Here is a 19,764-nt window from a genome sequence, read left to right on the forward strand (position 1 = left end):
AATATAAAAGCTGTCTTAGAAATAATAAAGTTGGGAGACACTCGGGAGACACTGGGGAGACACTTGGAAACACCGAGACTCGCTGTGTCTTCTCATTCGCATCGCCGACGCCGTCCATCCTGAGGGAACCCCTGGACCTGCTGGAGCTGGACTCCGGCAGCAGCACTTTCACAGTGTCATCTTCTAGGATTTGAAATAGCTCAACTGAAATTCCACAACCTCCACTAGCTTTGTTCGTAGTGATGCTTCCTAAGGCCCACTTCACTTTGCATTCCAGGGAGTCTGGCTCTAGGTGAGTGATCACACCATTGTGATTATCTGGGTCATGAAGATCTTTTTTGTACAGGTCTTCTGTGTATTCTTTCACCTCTTCTTAATATCTTCTGCTTCTGTTAGGTCCACACCATTTCTGTCCTTTATCGAGCCTATCTTTGCATGAAATGTTTCCTTGGTATCTCTAATTTTCTTGAAGAGATCTCTAGTCTTTCCCATTCTGTTGTTTTCCTCTATTTCTTTGCACTGATCCCTGAAGAAGGCTTTCTTATCTCTCCTTGCTATTCTTTGGAACTCTGCATCCAAATAGGAATATCTTTCCTTTTCTCCCTTGCCTTTTGCTGGTCTTCTTTTCATAGCTGTTTGTAAGGCCTCCTCAGACAACCATTTTGTCTTTTTGCTTGGCTATATTCACTGAACATAATTCTCTGGATATCCATTCAGGACGTGGTGTGTATCAATTGTTCTTTCCTTTTTATTGCTGAGTAGATTCCCTAGTATGAATGCACCATATATATGTGTGTGTGTGTGTGTATTTATACATACATATATATATATATATATCACATATTTATCCATTCATCTGCTAATGGATGCTTAGGTTGCTTCCATATCTTAATTGTAAATAATGCTACTATAAACATTGAGGTTGCATGTCTCTTTTCAGATTAGTGTTTTCATTTTCTTCAGATATATATCTTGCAGGAAATTGCTGGATTATGTGTTAGTTCTATTTTGAGTTTTTGAAGAACCTCTGTATTGTTTTCCATATGGCTGAACCAATTTACTTTTCCATCAACAGTGTATAAGTGGTCCCCTTTTTCCACATCTTTTGAAACATTTGTTACTTGTAGACTTTTGGATGCTGGCCATTCTAACAGTTGTGAGGTGATATCTCATTGTGGTTTTGATTTGCGTTTCTCTAAATAATTAACAATATTGAATATCTTTTCATGTGCCTGCTAGCCATCTGCTGTATGTCTCCTTGGAAAAATATCAGTTCAAGTCTTCTGCCCATCTTTTTATTGTTTTTTTTTTTTAATATTAAGTCGTATGAGCTGTTTTAATATTTTAGATATTAAGCGTTTATTGGTCATATCATTCACAAATCTTTTCCCCCGTTCGGTGGGTTGTCTTTTAATTTTTTGTCAAAGGTTTCTTTTGCTGTGCAAAATCTTTTAACTTTAATTAGGTCCCATTTGTTTATTTTTGCTTTTATGCCAAAGATCGCTGTGCCTGTATTCTCTCCTAGGAGTTTTATGGCTTTGAGTCTTAAATTGAGGCCTTCAGTGCATTTTGAGTTTATTTTTGCGTACGGCGCGAGGAAACCTTTTAGTCTCATTCCTTTACATGTAGTTGCTCAGTCTTCCCAGCAGCACTTATTAAAGAGACTGACTTTTCTCCATTGCATATTCTTGCCATCTTTGTCAAAGGTTAATTGCCCTTAAATGTGTAGGTTTATTTTCAGGCTCTCTTTTCTATTTAATTGATCTATGTACCTGTGTTTGTGCCCCTATCATGCTGTTTTGGGGTAGTATGACTATTTTTAAAACGTTAATTATTCCAGTTCAAGAGCAAGAGATTTCTTTCCATGTCTTTGTATCATTTTCAAATTTCCTTCATCAATGTTTCATAGTTTTCAATATATAGGTATTTCACCTCCTTGGTTAAGTTTGTTCCTAGACATTTTATTCTTGTTTAATGTGATTGTAAATGAAATTGCTTACTTAATTTTTATTTCTGATTCTGTATCATTAGTGTGTAGAAAAGTAACAGACTTCTGTATATTAATCTTGTATCCTGCAACTTTAATGAATTCAGTTGTTAGTTCTAATGGTATTTTACTGGAGACTTTAGAGTTTTCTTTATAGAGAATCACATCATCTGGAAATAGTGAGTTTTACTTTTTCCCTTCCAATCTATATGACTTTTATTTCTTTTTCTTTCTTGAATGCTATTCTTAGGACTTTCAATACTATATTAAATAGAAGTGACAAGAGTGGGCATCCTTGTCTTATTCCTAATTTTAGAGGAAAAGCTTTTAGCTTTTCAACAGCGAGTATAAAGTTAGCTGTGGATCTGTCATAAATTGCCCTTATTATGTTGAGATGTGTTCCCTCTGAACCTACTTTGATGAGAGTTTTTTGGTTTTTTTTTTAATAATGAACGGATGTTGAATGCTTTTATCAGGAGTATTTTTTTTTTTCAGGTAATACTAGCATCTCTGTCACCACATTTTTGTTATTTCTTGATTGTCTTATTTCATTTAGTTTGAGCTTGATATGATGTTACATTCAGTTTGAGGCTCTTCACATAACTAGATTTTTTCTATCAGAATTTGAACACTTTTGGGCTATGTTTTGAGACACTGTATCTCATTTAAACCTTATGCTTTAGCTGGCCTTCTCTGACAGTGTTCCCCAGGAAGGGAGTCATTGCTAACTTACTGCTAGTTGTGGGTGGAAGTCCAGTTTCTTCACTCTCATTGTGACTGCTGAGTAGGGGTAGGAGTTCTGACTCCCACTAGGGAGGGCTCCCATGTTAAATCTCTGGGTGGGAAGGGTCGACTATTTCATACTCTTGCCCACATAGCTTACATCATGGGTGAGTAGCTTCCTACTGCTGGCTGACGGTAAAAATCTCGACTGTTTATTAGGCTTCCTCTGACACCACCCTAATGAAGAGGATAAGGAAATGTCTTACCACCGGAAGGGGAACACATGTAAACCCATGGCTGATTCATGTCAATGTATGGCAAAAACTACTACAATATTGTAAAGTAATTAGACCCCAACTAAAATAAATAAATTTATTAAAAAAAAAAAATTCAGGCTCCCCATGCGTTCTCCACTGGCACTGCAGGGGAACAGCGGCTCATCACTGGCTGGTGGGAAAGAAAGCCGTGGCTCCCTACTTGGCCTTGTCTGGTGCTACCTAATCGGGGAAGTTGAAGGACTGTGTTACAACTAACCAGGGTGGACATCTGGGCTTCTCATTCAGTCTTTGTTGATGTGGATATTGAAGGGAAAAAACAAAAACGTTTTTGTGGTGTTTGGTTAGAGCAGAATGATTTTCATCTAAGATATTTATTAAGGCTACCTCTTTCCTGGTCATTTGATTAGAGAGAGCAAGCTTTGGGGAAACATTTTCACCTTCACTCAGTAGTATCACTTGGATGCCAAATATTTCAGCTCTAAGTGTGGGGAATATAATTCACCATCATGTCCTTCCCTGGACCCTGAAGTCTTTAGATGTTCTTCTGCCTTTTTGTCTCCACCTTTCAGTTTTGTTGTTTTTTTTTAATATATATTTATTTTTAATTGGAGCACCATTATATCTACTACTGTGGACAAGAATGCCTTAGAAGAAATGGAGTAGCCATCATGGTCAACAAAAGAATCGGAAATGCAGTACTTGGATGAAATCTCAAAAATGAAAGAATGATCTCTGTTCGTTTCCAAGGCAAACCATTCAATATCACAGTAATCCAAGTCTACACCCCGACCAGTGATGCCAAAGAAGCTGAACTTGAACGGTTCTATGAAGACCTACAAGACTTTCTAGAACTAACACCCAAAAAAGATGTCCTTTTCATTATAGGGGACTGGAATGCAAGAGTAAGTCAAGAAACACCTGGCGTGACAGGCAAATTTGGCCTTGGAGTACAGAATGAAGCAGGGCAAAGGCTAATAGAGTTTTGCCAAGAGAACGCACTGGTAATAGCAAACACCCTCTTCCAACAACACAAGAGAAGACTCTACACATGGACATCACCAGATGGTCAACACTGAAATCAGATTGATTATATTCTTTGCAGCCAAAGATGGAGAAGCTCTATACAGTCTGCAAAAACAAGACCGGGAACAGACTGTGGCTAAGATCATGAACGGCTTCTTGTCAAATTCAGACTTAAATTGAAGAAAGTAGGGAAAACCACTAGTCCATTCAGGTATGACCTAGACCAAATCCCTTATGAGTATATAGTAGAAGTGACAAATAGATTTAAGGGACTAGATCTGATAGACAGAGTGCCTGATGAACTATGGACAGAGGTTCGTGACATTGTACAGCAGACAGGGATCAAGACCATCCCCATGGAAAAGAAATGCAAAAAAGCAAAATGGCTGTCTGAGGAGGCCTTACAGATAGCTGGGAAGAGAAGAGAAGCTAAAAGCAAAGGAGAAAAGGAAAGATATTCCCATCTGAATGCAGAGTTCCAAAGAATAGCAAGGAGAGATAAGAAAGCCTTCCTCAGCGATCAGTGCAAAGAAATAGAGGAAAACAACAGATTGGGAAAAACTAGAGATCTCTTCAAGAAAATTAGAGATACCAAAGGAATATTTCATGCAAAGAGAGGCTCAATAAAGGACAGAAATGGTATGGACCTAACAGAAGCAGAAGATATCAAGAAGAGGTGGCAAGAATACACAGAAGACCTGTACAAAAAAGATCTTCATGACCCAGATAAGCACGATGGTGTGATCACCCACCTAGAGCCAGACATCCTGGAATGTGAAGTCAAGTGGGCCTTAGAAAGCATCACTACGAACAAAGCTAGTGGAGGTGATGGAATTCCAGTTTAGCTATTTCAAATCCTCAAAGGTGATGCTGTGAAAGTGCTGCACTCGATATGCCAGCAAATTTGGAAAACTCAGCAGTGGCCACAGGACTGGAAAAGGTCAGTTTTCGTTGCAATCCCAAAGAAAGGCAATGCCAAAGAATGCTCAAACTACCGCACAATTGCACTCATCTCACATGCTAGTAAAGTAATGCTCAAAATTCTCCAAGCCAGGCTTCAGCTATACGTGAACCGTGAACTTTCAGATGTTCAAGCTGGTTTTAGAAAAGGCAGAGGAACCAGAGATCAAATTGCCAATATCTGCTGGTTCATCGAAAAAGCAAGGGAGTTCCAGAAAAACATCTATTTCTGCTTTATTGACTATGCCAAGGTGTTTTACTGTGTGGATCACAATAAACTGTGGAAAATTCTGAAAGAGATGGGGATATCAGACCATCTGACCTGTCTCTTGAGAAACCTGTATGCAGGTCAGGAAGCAACAGTTAGAACTGGACATGGAACAACAGACTGGCTCCAAATAGGAAAAGGAGTACATCAAGGCTGTATATTGTCACCCTGCTTAATTAACTTCTATGTAGAGTACATCCTGAGAAAAGCTGGGCTGGAAGAAACACAAGCTGGAATCAAGATTGCCGGGAGAAATATCAATAACCTCAGATATGCAGATGACACCACCCTTATGGCAGAAAGTGAAGAAGAACTAAAGAGCCTCTTGATGAAAGTGAAAGAGGAGAGTGAAAAAGTTGGCTTAAAGCTCAACGTTCAGAAAACTAAGATCATGGCATCTGGTCCCATCACTTCATGGGAAATAGATGGGGAAACAGTAGAAACAGTGTCATACTCTATTTTTTTGGTCTCCAAAATCACTGCTGATGGTGATTGCAGCCGTGAAATTAAAAGACACTTACTCCTTGGAAGGAAGGTTATGGCCAACCTAGATAGCATATTAAAAAGCAGAGACATTACTTTGCCAGCAAAAGTACGTCTAGTCAAGGCTATGCTTTTTCCAGTGGTCATGTATGGATGTGAGAGTTGGACTATAAAGAAAGCTGAGTGCCGAAGAATTGATGCTTTTGAACTGTGGTGTTGGAGAAGACTCTTGAGAGTCCCTTGGACTGCAAGGAGATCCAATAAATCCATCCTAAAAGAGATCATCCTGGGTGTTCAGTGGAAGGACTGATGTTGAAGCTGAAACTCCAATACTTTGGCCACCTGATGGGAAGAGTTGACTCATCGGAAAATACCCTAATGCTGGGTAGGATTGGGGGCAGGAGGAGAAGGAAATGATAGAGAATGAGATGGTTGGATAGCATCACCAACTCGATGGACATGGGTTTGGGTAGACTCCGGGAGTTGGTGATGGGCAGAAAGGCCTAGTGTGCTGCGATTCATGGGGTCGCAAAAAGTAGGACACGACTGAGCAACTGAACTGAACTGCTTACAGTATTGTGTTGGTTTCTGCCATACAGCAACATGAATCAGCCATAAGTATACACATCCGTCCCACTTTCTACTTCTCCCATTGTGTCCACAAGTCTGTTTTACATGTAACATCCAGGGTTTTCATTTGTAACCTTAGCAGAAAAAATTGGAAATCATGTCTACTGCAGCTTTTCAGAGATTGAACCTTCCCTGTCTTTTTAAAACAAAGTAATATAGTAAACTTGTACAAGCAGTCATGATAGTCCCAATAAAACATGTTTTTCTAGTATTCCTTCTTTCAACTCCATGGTCCAGTAAATCTCTTTTTATGTTTCTGACCTTCCATTTTACATTTTTCACATAAGTTCAATTGTTCTCCCATCTAAAAATGACTGGCATCTTCTTCCCCAACTATGTTCTAACCACACTTGAAATCTGCTGTTACTTTGCCTAATATAACCACCAATTTTTTAACCTGGATTCCTCCCATTTAGTATTTCTTTGCTTGTTTTTGTTTACTTGTCTGATGCTTTTCTGTTGCATCTTGTCTTCCATTACTGCTTTTACATTTGAGTCAAGTCTTGCCTGGTAAAACAAACTCTAATGGTACATGTGACAGAATCTCAATTCCTTAATCAATTGTTGCTGATTTTAAGAAATGCATGGATACAAACCATCTCAAAGGATGAAGCTTTCCAGAATGGAAGACAAAAAGGTTATCCTCTGGTACTAAACCCTGAATGAGATTTATGGGACTCGACTAGTTCTTATACTTTCTGACCTCAGAGACATAGCCCTTTCTTCTTGACTTCTGGGCCTTTGAATTTTGACTTGCTTTTGACCAAACAGGGTCACCCACTGAGTTAATTCAGCTTTTAGTAAACACTGATATGTGCACAACCTAGTCCGTATTATGTTCCTTCCAAAACACTTTTCCCCACAACTTATCTACCCTCAGCCAAGCACTGAAATGGTTTTGTTTTGATTATTAAATCACGGCTCTGGAAACCCAATATTCTGCTAATCCTTCTTTAAACTAGTTGTTTTATGAAATATAGTGAATGTACTTAGAAAAGTTAAAAAGATTTTTGCTGAAATACAGGGAATTATTATCATTAGGAGTTGTTGTAATTTACTACCCAACTATGTTTATGGAATTCAGATCTAAAAAATGGCCAATGTTTCTCATGGAAGATGGTATACACTTAGCCCTTTTGGGATGAGATGAGGATAAAATGTATTTCTCCAGTAGTCTCATTTATTAACATATTATTCATGTATTACATATGTATATATTTATATATAACTGCACATTTTCTCTATAGAATGATATAGCTTGTTACTATTTTATGATAACATATATTTGCATTAAGTAAATCTATATTCTCATGGTTTTGGGGAAAACTAGAAAAGTCAGCCAATAAAAGCAAGAAAAAGTGAAATATTTTTGGACACTGCCTAGATTATGATAAGCAATGGTACGTAAGGTACTACTCTATTCCAAATATAATCTGTAAATTTCTCATGTTTGATGAGAATTCTCTTTTTACACTAGTACTTAAGGGTGCCACAAAGCAGAATACAACTGAAATAACCTGTCTCTTTTTTTTTGTTTGTTTCCCTTCTACGAGGGAGGAGGAAGGGCAGGAGAGAAGATATAATAGAAAGTTGTTGTTTTTTTCCTGCTCCACATTCTTTTTTTTTTTTTAATTTAAAACACAGAACACTTGTTTTCTTTTGGAAATCTCTCTGCTTTATTATTAATATTCTGTACCCAGGATGGCCACTCAGCCCAGTTATGGCCAATCACCATACTCAAGCTACTGCGGTCCATTCTAACTACTCTAATCAGAGTGACTGACCATGCATCAGGCTTGTGACCAGATCAGCAAATAAGTTTCAGATTTTTCATTGAAAATAATGAGAAAGTGATGAATAAGCATATGAAAAAGAAGAATCACAGACTAGTGACTGCGAGTAAAGACTCTGAACCAGATTGTCCACCTCCAAAGTTTATATCCTCGTGGGCAAATTTCTTAACCTCTCTGTGTTCAGATTCCAAGCTGCAAAATGTGGATAACAATAGGGCCTAGCTCACAGATATTATTAAATGAGTTTGTGTGCGTAAAGTGCTTGGAAAAGGTGTTTGTTTTATTATTTTTTACCTACATTTTTCTAAGCAGGTAGGACATAAATAGCTAACAGCCATTTTGCCATAAACACCCATTAGAGAATAAATCCAGCAGAAACATTGAGTATAGTCAGGAGAGTTAACAGTCAACATCATTTGATCACCTGAATCCCACTCCATCTGATTTACAAAATTCGCAACTTCGCTATTACCTGAACCATTGTGCACTGTGTCTGTCCACTGCAAATGAAGGAGCCCTGAGAAACACAGGAAAAGAAGGAAAGAAACTTTTCCAGGCGGTCTGTTCAAGATCCAAAGAGGAGCAGCAAAATAAGATTCTCCTAAAGAAGAGTTCTATGCTGTAATATATCCGGTCAACTCATTCAGAAAGTTTTTATTAAGTGCTTATTATGTGTCATGTAGAGAGTAAGCACTTAAGATGCCAAAGAAAGACTTGCCCTTGCATTAGAGGAGGTTACTACCCAATAGGGAGATAAGCGTATTAGTCAGCCCAGGCTGTCATAACAGAATCTTACAGACTGGAATGGCTTAAATAAGAGAAATATATCTCCTCACCATGCTAGAAACTGAAAATCCTAGCTCAAGGGGCCAGAAAATTCAGTTTCTTTTTTATCATTGTTTTGAGATATAATTGAAGTATAACACTTTACATAGTAAACACTATGTAAGTTTCAGGCATACACAACATAATGATTCAATATATGTGCAAAATAATCATATTTTGTAATATATATTATGAAATAGTCACTGCAATAAGTCCAGCTGACATCTATTGGCACACATAGTGACGTTTTTTTTCCCTTGTGATGAGAACATTTAAAATATACTCTTAGCAACTTTCAAATATACAGTTCAGAAATATTAACTGTAGTCAGCATGCTGTGCTTTATACCTGCATATTAAGTTTTTGGTGAAGTTCCTATTCCTGGCTTGCAGATGGCTTATTTTTCACTGTCCTCACGTGACACACACACAGAGAACTGACACTTATTCCTCTTCTTATAAGGACACTGCTCTTATCAAATTAGAACACCACCTTTATGACCTAATTTCATCTTAATTACCTCTCCGAAGGCCCAAATCTCCAGATTTGGTCACATTGGTGATTAAGCCTTCAGCATACAAATTTTGGGGTGGGGGCCCATAAATCAGTTCATAACTGCAAACATTTGTGTTCAGAGAAGCACCTGGTTGAATAATGAATCACTGTGATTTCTAAAATGGTCTGTTCATTCAATGAAATAGAATTCTTGATAACAAATACATTTAGAAGCAGCTCCTCATAAGCAAATGCCTAATATAAAGATAAACATTATGAAGATAATTCTTATTGAAAATAATTCTGCCATTCTAAAAGGCATTTTGCTGGAAAAATGTTTATTTTGAAAGATACATTAAAATATATATATATATATATCTCACATTTATAAAATGAATTACGGATACTGACATACAGTGATTAAATTATAATCTATTAGAGCATGCCTGAGCCTAGCTTGTGTTTGTTAACTTTACCAAGTCATCCTGCTGACTTGTCCATGAATGCAATAAAAAACAGAAAAATCAACCAAAACAGAAACTTGACATGATACAAATTTAATATAAATAAGGAAAAGACCTCTTCATTGATCTAACAGCAGGTTGAGTTGAAAACTCAAGTTGAGATGAAAACTGCTGCTAGATGAGTTTTGCCAAATGCTAACAAACAACAAGTAACTCTCTAGACACTTTTTAGGTAAAAATAATTTGATTTTCACTACAAATTTACGTGGTGGGTATTATTGACTCTACTTTGTAGATGAGAAAATTAGGCAAGACTTTCCCTCTGAGGACTTAGCCATGGATCAGCGGCATCTCAGCCAGGACACATGAAACTGAATCCTACACTTTGTTCTTTCTACTTCAACATAAACTGTGTGAGAGAGGAACAAATATGAGCTATTCCTGCATCTGCTGACGTGTGTGACTAATGATGAGGGTGAAGAGCTGTGATAGATCAAAGAACCTCAAGATGCTATACTCAATGCCCATTTATTTGGCTTTAGTTTTCACAAAGTGAAGTGCATAAGTCTTTTATTTAATTGTTTAACAATTTTTAAAATGCTATCGTGTGCTTGATTTTAGAAAGCAAAACAGATCTAAAAATCCTCACTATACAGAAACAAACAACAGCAACAAAGATACCAATTATCTGCTTTGCTTCTCTCCATTCCTCAGTTCCACTCTCCAGAGGCAATGGTTCTATGCAATTTTAGCTTTTTCTTTTGTTATTTAACACATTTCTGAATAATGTGTTTATGCTGCTATTTCTTGATTCAATTATTTAGACATTAGCTATCGGCTCCCGGTGCTGCTGTATGAGGATGTTAGCCCTCTGTACACCTCCCACCACTCCCACTTCCTCTACATATAATTAAAAATCTCTATTCGATCTGATGACTGTAATTATGTCTCATTCTTAAGTCAGGTAGTGAGCAGTAATTATATTTTTCGTTCTTGTACAGTTCTGGTGTTGTTTTGCTTCACTTCCTTTTAACTTCTGTATTGTTTTAACTCTGTAAAAGTTACCAGGGTACTGGCTTTTCTGCATTTTGCTGGGGAGTTTACTCCCATCACTTCATGGGAAATAGATGGGGAAACAGTGGAAACAGTGTCAGACTTTATTTTTTGAGGCTCCAAAATCACTGCTGATGGTGATTGCAGCCGTGAAATTAAAAGACACTTACTCCTTGGAAGGAAAGTTATGAACAACCTAGATAGCATATTTAAAAGCAGAGACATTACTTTGCCAACAAAAGTCTGTCTAGTCAAGGCTATGGTTTTTCCAGTGGTCATGTATGGATGTGAGAGTTGGACTGTGAAGAAAGCTGAGCACCAAAGACTTGATGCTTTTGAACTGTGGTGTTGGAGAAGACTCTTGAGAGTCCCTTGGACTGCAAGAAGATCTAACCAGTCAGTCCTAAAGGAAATCAATCCTGACTATATTAGAAGAACTGATGCTGAAACTCCAATACTTTGGCCACCTGATGAGAAGAACTGACTCATTGGAAAAGACCCTGATGCTGAGAAAGATTGAAGGCAGGAGAAGAGGACGACAGAGGATGAGATGGTTGGATGGCATCACCAATACAATGGACATGAGTTTTAGTAAACTCCGGGAGTTGGTGATGGACAGGGAGGCCTGGCATGCTGCAGTCCCTGGGGTTGCAAAGAGTCGGCCATGACTGAGCAACTAAACTGAACTGAATTGAACATTATAACTTTGTCTGGAACTGCTCAGTCTTTGTGGAGAAAAACCTTCCACCCTCTTGCCCAGGGTAGCAACCTTCTATTTTCAGTTGAGCAGCTCAACTTCTTCATGTGCGGTGGTTCTGAGTTCAGAGAGTCTTAATTGATCTAGTGAATTTATCTGGAGTGGGAGCCTAATTGCCTAACTAAATGGGTGGAGTGGGGATAGAAGGGTCTGATTGTTGTTTGTCTCAAGTTTATATTATCCTGTTCTGGTCTTCTCTATCAACCTACCTTTCCAGTGTCTGATGCTTCTATTTCTGAGAGTTGAAGTTCATCATCCTCTCTCTATGAGCACACTGACCTTAGCCATCAACAGTTCTGCCACTGGATTCAACATTCCTCCCTGTACTATCTATAGTCTTATACTATGATATGGGGATTAGACATTTCCTAGTTTCATCAATGATAACACTTTGGTGTCTGTCTCTTGGACTTTCATTGTTTTGGAGATTACTTTCAAGACACAAATGCTTTGAGATCTAAGAAGGTATTTTTTTTACCCCTTCTTTCTCGAAACCAAGGTTGTCACATTACCAAGGGGAATAAGATATAGTTGCTGAACAAACTTTACCTGAAGCAGAACGTCAGACAGTCAGCCATTGTAGCAGGCTGAGTAACTGTGGATTGAATGTTTGAAGCCATCGGTTATTTGCTGTATTCAACTAGGGACATTATTGTGGGTTTCAGAGAGATATAATACCATTGAGGAGTAATGTTTTCTCTGAAAAAAACTTGGGTTCTATTTAGGTGAAGTTAGGTTTTTCTTGTGTAACACACATCTGTAAACTTAAGTGAAAAGTTTAGTGCAGAATGTCTCTATTCTATGTCCAGCATAGTGCAAAATTAAGGTGTTCTCCCAGCTGAATTCTTATCTAGAGTCTTTGGACACAAATGCACTTCCAAGCTCATGCATGCTTTGATAGAGTTCAGTTCTCATGGTTGTAACACTGAGATCTTCATTCCCTTGCTGACTATTGCTTTCAGCTCCAAGAAAGTAACTTGACAGGTGGTCCTGTCTATCTTCAAGAGAGCAAAAATGCATACAATCCTTCTCTTATATTTTTAATCTCTGGACTTTTTTCACATCAGTTCAGTTCACATAAATAGCCAGAAAAAGCTCACTACTTTTCATAGGTTCATCTGATTAAGCCAGGTCCACCCAAATAATCTCTTTATGTTAAGATGAGTTCAGTTCAGTTACTCAGTCATGTCCGACTCTTTGTGACCCCATGGAGTGCAGCATGCTAGGCCTCCCTGTCCATCATCAACTCTCAGACTTTACTCAAACTCATATCCATTGAGTTGGTGATGCCATCCAACCATCTCATTGTCTGTTGTCCCCTCCTCCTGCCTTCAATCTTTACCAGCATCAGGGTCTTTTCCAATGAATCAGTTCTTCACATCAGGTGGCCAAAGTATTGCAGTTTCAGCTTCAGCATCGGTCTTTCCAATGAATATTCAGGACTGATTTCCCTTAGGATGGACTGGTTGGATCTCCTTGCAGTCCAAGGGATTCTCAAGAGTCTTCTCCAACACCACAGTTCAAAAGCATCAATTCGTCAGTGCTCAGCTTTCTTTGTAGTCCAACACCCACATCCATACATGACTACTGGAAAAACCATAGCTTTGACTAGATGGACCTTTGCAGGCAAAGTAATGTCTCTGCTTTTTAATATGCTGTCTAGGTTAGTCATAGATTTTTTCCAAGGAGCAAGCATCTTTTAATTTTGTGGCCACAGTCACCATCTGCAGTGATTTTGGAGCCCCCCAAAATAAAAATCTGTCACTGTTTCCACTGTTTCTCCATCTATTTGCCATGAAGTGATGGGACCAGATGCCATGATCTTAGTTTTCTTAATTCTGAGTTGTAAGTTAATTTTCACTCTCCTCTTTCACTTTCAAGAGGCTCTTTAGTTGTTTGCTTTCTGCCATAAGGGTGGTGTCATCTGCATATCTGAGGTTATTGATATTTTTCCCAGCAATCTTGATTCCAGCTTGTGCTTCCTCCAGCCCAGCATTTCTCATGATGTACTCTGCATAGAAGTTAAATAAGCAGGGTGACAATATACAGCCTTGATGTACTCCTTTTCCTATTTGGAACCAGTCTGTTGTTCCATGTCCAGTTCTAACTGTTGCTTCCTGACCTGCATACAAGTTTCTCAAGAGACAGGTCAGATGGTCTGGTATTCCCATCTCTTGAAGAATTTTCCACAGTTTGTTGTGATCCACACAGCGAAAGGCTTTGGGATAGTCAATAAAGCAGAAGTAAATGTTTTTGTGGATCATTTCTCCAGAAATGATCCAACAGATGTTGGCAATTTGATCTCTGTTCCTCTGCCGTTTCTAAAGCCACCTTGAACATCTGGAACATCTTCCAGATGTTAAGATCAACTGTGCCAAATAACATAGTCTATCATGTGAGTAAAAGCCACTATATGTAGGTTCCCATGAATTATACATGTCTTTTCCATGAGGGTGTGGGAAATCTTAGGGACCATTTTAGGATTCTGTCTATCATGACTAATAATGCATAGTCTTTTTTTTCATCCTTTATTAAACATATATTTAGAGCTATAGTTATACTTATAGAAAAAGTCCCCCCAAATTCCGTATCCCATATGTCCTTCATCCAGCCTCCTCCAATGTTACCATCTACATAACTAGAGTAAACACTCAGAACCAGGAAACTGACCTTGGTAAAAGAGCTGAGTTATCTCTTTGATCCACAAATATTTGGAATTATCAACTCCACGCACCACCCTTCCTTCAAAAATCCTTACTCTTCTTTCAAATATTAGCATAAAATTTCCCTTCTGGTATGGTGTATGGGCTCATTTTCCATCCACTGAATACTCCATGCCCTTTGTGAATATCTGTATGTAATACAAAATTTATCTGTATTATAGCACTTACACAAATAATTAGAGAACATAATATCTATTTTATTGATCTATAATGTATGTTTATTCATCATATATTTATTAAGGTTCAATATGCCAGATAGGGAACTGCTATAAGCAGAAACCATAGTTATTCACCTTCTGCTCACCCATCCTGCTCTCTATCTGAGTAAATCCTAGACTATAATGTGCTACTTGTTACTATTAAGTAGAATAAATAAGATATAAGTTTAGAGTATTTACAAAGACTATGAGTAAAAGTCCTTTAAAATGATATCATTAGATACTAACATACACGGTATAGATATTCGAAAACAGATTTGAAGTTCATGTACTTATTTTTTGCTTCAGTTTACCACATTAGTGTGCAAATTTTATTTGTCTGATATAGGAAATAAATGGCAAACTATAGTCACATGACTTTTAGTCCATGTATATTCTCTTTTGTAAGAGTAATGGAGCCTTTTCCTTTTTATTTTCAGATGCTAGAATGGATTTTTGATAGTGATGCTCTGAAATTCATTGACTGGGGTCCTAAAGTCCAAGGTTTGGCAGATACCTCTGGAAAGTAAGAACAACTGCACAACTGCAGGAGGTACTTCCATAACATTCCATTCTTTCATGCACAAATAAAATGTGGGAATGATGCTGGTCTCTGCCAAGGAAAAGGACGCCCATCAGAGCTCCACCCTGTAAAAGCAGAAGTCCTTATCAGGAAAGATCTTAGCACAGAAGGACACATAACATATGGAGAACATCACAGAGCCAGCAGGACAAATTAATGATCCCGTCATAAAATATGTTTTCACATGCTCTTAAAACCGTTGTCACACTTCATTGCATAGGCAACTGGAAGCGCATGATGATGGAAGGTGAGGTCAGCTTCCTAAGCCAGCCTGAGTTATAAGTGGCAGTTCATTCCTGTAAAGTCCCCCGGAGCTTAGGGAGCTCCCGGTATTCACTCTGGTCACTTTTGTTGAAAGGAAATAAGTATTGGCCCTTTCACACCAAGAATGGGAAATAAAGATGCAAACTGGTCCTTCCTGGTAGGCACTGCTAACTGGGGTTCCATCCAGATGAGGAAAACAGAAAAATGAGTAAATTCCCTTTAGGAAAATCAGTTGCTTACTTATGCAGTGTCTGGATTATGGAAGATGCCTTATAGCTTTTGTGAAAGAGAGAATGGATTGATATTTCTAAAAACGAATGTCTTCAAACATGTATTACGTTAGCACTCTGTGCGAAAGTGATCTGCAGACATTTGCTTGGACCCGCCTTTTGGACCACCGACCCACTTCAGGAGAAAGCGCAACTTGCTCTGCTCAGTGATTATTTAGCGCCCTAGTCAAACATCAGAAAAGCATGACATTTTCCACTACCTGATAATGCCTGGTTGGAGACTTCACTCGTTTTTAAGGAAATTAGATTAAAAGAAGATGGTGCCTTAGCCATTTTTTTTTGTATTTTTACCACACAATAGTTGCTATTAAAAACAAGAATTTTTTTGTGTGTGGATTTTTTTACAAGTCTTTATTGAATCAGTTTCAATATTGCTTCTGTTTTATGCTTTGGTTTTTTGGCTGCCAACATGTGGGATGTTAGCTCCCGACTAAGGATCAGACTTGCACCCCTGGCCTTGGAAGGGTAAATATTAATCACTGGGCCACCAGGGGAGTGCCAATAGTTGTTAATTTACTGTATGAATCCCAGAACCAAAGTAAACGGAGTATGGTAGAAATGACACTGTGTTGGAAATCAGAAATATTTGTGTCAATAGCTGCATCTACTTTGCTATGCCACCTTGAACCATCATCCCATCTTTCATGTTTAAAAGATTTTTAATTGAGTATAGTTGATTTACAATGTTGTGCTAGTTTCAAGGGTATAGTAGGGTGAATCAGTTATACATATACACGCATCCACTTGTTTTTAGAGTATTTTCCCATAAAGATCATTAAAGACTATTGAGTAGAGTTCCCTGTGCTACCCAGTAGATCCTTATTAGTTATCTGTTTTATATATTGTAGTGTGTATATGTCAATCCCATGACTCAAATATGAGTCATGTTTACCTCATATTTCAAAGTGAGAGAATTAGACAAGCTAACTCTAGACTTCCTTCTTTCTCCAAAATTCTATGATTCTCCAAGGTCATAAGCTAATAGCAATTTCTTTAGAAGATTCGATATGCTAAAAGTGTCATAAAGAATAAAATGGAAATTATAAATTCTGAGCATCACTGCTTCATAATATGTTCTTTATTTCAGGATTCTTTATGAGCACTCTGTTTTTCATAAACTGCAGGATGGTTAGTCAGAAAGCTTTCCGAGTTCAAGAGCTGAATGCTCGCCTTGTCTCACATGGACTGCAACCAATGCAGTTGGCCTGGCACGTAATCGATCACTGCAGAAGGAGGTGGTGAAACCAGAGGAAAGGGATAAGCTCCCTTTATGCATTCCAAGCATTAACAGCTTTTGCTTTTTGCATCTCCTCTCAGATTGTTCTCCTTTACTCATTGAAGACTCCATTTCCTGAACCTAACCTTATAGATGTCTGCATTCAGCTGTGACAACACTGTGTAAGTCCTGCAAAGTCATGTTATCGGCAGCCAAAACACAAGCTGACAGGTTGAAAAATCAAAAAGTGAGTTCACAGACCAATGTATAGTCAATTGCACCATAACTGTGGACTTAACAAAATCTTCTGACATGAAAATATAAATAATAAAGGAACAATGGGGGAAAGTGTTTGCACTTTATTAGGCTGCTATAATGGGCTACCCTGGTAGCTCAGCAGGTAAAGAATCCACCTGCAATGCAGGAGACCTGGATTAGATCCCTGGGTTGGGAAGATCCCCTGGAGGAGGGCATGGCAACCCACTCCAGTATTCTTGCCTGGAGAATCGTCATGGACAAAGAAGCCTGGTGGGCTGCAGTCCATGGGGTCACAAAGAGTCGGACATGAATGAGCCCCCAAGAACAGCTGTACTATTTTCTTAAACTACAAACGGTATACACCACATGCTCTGCACACAAACACCATGCATTTGAGGGCACAAGACAGTTCCCCAGGGTTTTTCAGGATTCTATGGGTTCTCAAATAAAATGAGAACATCTTCTAGCTAGTCTCCTTATTTCAAAAATTCTAACAGCCACGAATATACAATATATAAAAGAAAGAATACAGATGGCCAAATAAACTAATAGAATTTATTCCCTCAAGTGTTTAAAAGCCTGCAAATTAGAATAGAAAACTGTATTTTTTTTGGGGGGGGGATCAAAATTAAGGCATTAAAGTATTTACTGTTGAGAATGTAGCAAAATGATATTGTTCTTTCCCTTTCATCCTCAAAGTATTATCCCACTAAACACTAATGGATTTGGATACATACTGATTTCCTTGAACAGATTTATAAAATTACAAGCAAGTGTAACCTAGAAATGGTCACAGTAAAGTCAGTATATACAAAAGTTACATAATCGATGACTTCCTAGTGAGATATAGTTAATCAGACAAAAAGGGTATAAAATGAAGCAAAAGTGCTCTTGAAATGTTCATCAGTTGGAAGAATCAAATCCTGAGTCTAAAAAGATAAGTGAAAAACAATCCAAGAGAAAGTTAAAATAATTATCACAAGTGAAAAGATCATTTCCTCTGTGTAAATACTGTCTTTTGCCCCCTTAGGACTTCCCTGGTGGCTCATATGGTAAAGCGTCTGCCTACAATGTGGGAGACCTGTGTTCAACCCCTGGATCAGGAAGATCCTCTGGAGAAGGAAATGGCAACCCACTCCAGTACTCTTGCCTGGAAAACCCCATGGACAGAGGAGCCTGGTAGGCTTACAGTTCATGGGGTTGCAAAGAGTCGGACACGACTGAGCGACTTCACTTTCACTTTGCCCCCTTAACTTGGATTAAATTAGTTAGCATCTCCTTTGTTGTTATCTGTTTCCTGATCCCCTATACTACCTCCAGAGGTGATTTATTAGACATGTATTTGCATGTCTCACTCTCTAGACTTAGTGGGTCCTCCAAGGATGAGATCAAATCTTCTTTGTCTCTGTTTTCCAATTCTTAGCAGAAGTTTGTTCCAATTTATCTAGTCAAAGGAATCCTCTGAGTTGTTTCTTAAAATACGTGCTCGAAGCTGTTACTGACAGCATCTGAATCTCTGGAAAGAGGTCCAGGAATCTGCATTTTTAATAAGGCAAAACACAGACATTTTGTAACATTCTGGATAACTATTATATTCAGATTAATTGACAAAACAGTATCTTAGTGGACATGGAAGCCTGACGCACTGCAGTCCTTGGGGTTGCAAAGAGTCAGACATGATTTAGAAATATACAACACAGAGGGACAATTAGTGAAATATTAGACAGTATAAGTTTGAGACAAATATGCCAATTATAGGAATTGATCTTTAAGTGGCTTGGCATCAGCTGACATGACATTTAAATGATCAACTTTGAGGTGAATTACATTTCTTCTATCTGACTTCAGGAGAAGTCATTTGGGTGGAAGAGAACCACTCTGATGCCCTGTCTGGCTGAGGTAACGTTCCGCGTCTGTTCTCTGGGACTGAGAGATGAGATGCTTGGGCAGTTTTTGGTGGGCATGTATCTCTAGGTTACATTCCTCTCCTGTTCACCAATTTTTGTCAAGTAAATGAGTACAGATGATGCCACTATCTGGCTCTTAACTTCCGGATAGTGTTTGATATGGGAACTTCACTTTTTAATGAAGTTTATTTATTTATTTGTATTATTCTTAAAGAATGATTATTGGAGTATAATTGATTTAAAAGGTTGTACTAGTTTCTGCCATGAATCATTTCTACATATACATATGTTCATTCCTTTTTAGAGCCTTTTCCCGTATACGCTATTACAGATTTTTGAGAAGAGTTGCCTGTGCTGTACAGAGGGTTCTTATTAGTTAGCCCTTTTATATATAGTAGTGTGTATATATCAGTCCCAATCTCCAAATTTATCTCTCCCTCTAATTTCCCCTCTGGTAACCACAAGTTTGCTTTCTGCATCTGTGACTCTACTTTTGCTTTCTAAATAAGTGGTACAAATGGACATTTCATTTTGATGTAGTTTGGCACACTTCAGCAATGGATAGTAGAAGAGATACTGTGGGTGTT

Source organism: Giraffa tippelskirchi, chromosome 7, assembly GCF_054371585.1.
Source record: "Giraffa tippelskirchi isolate mGirTip1 chromosome 7, T2T-mGirTip1v1.2.pri, whole genome shotgun sequence".
NCBI classification, from domain to species: Eukaryota; Metazoa; Chordata; class Mammalia; order Artiodactyla; family Giraffidae; genus Giraffa; species Giraffa tippelskirchi.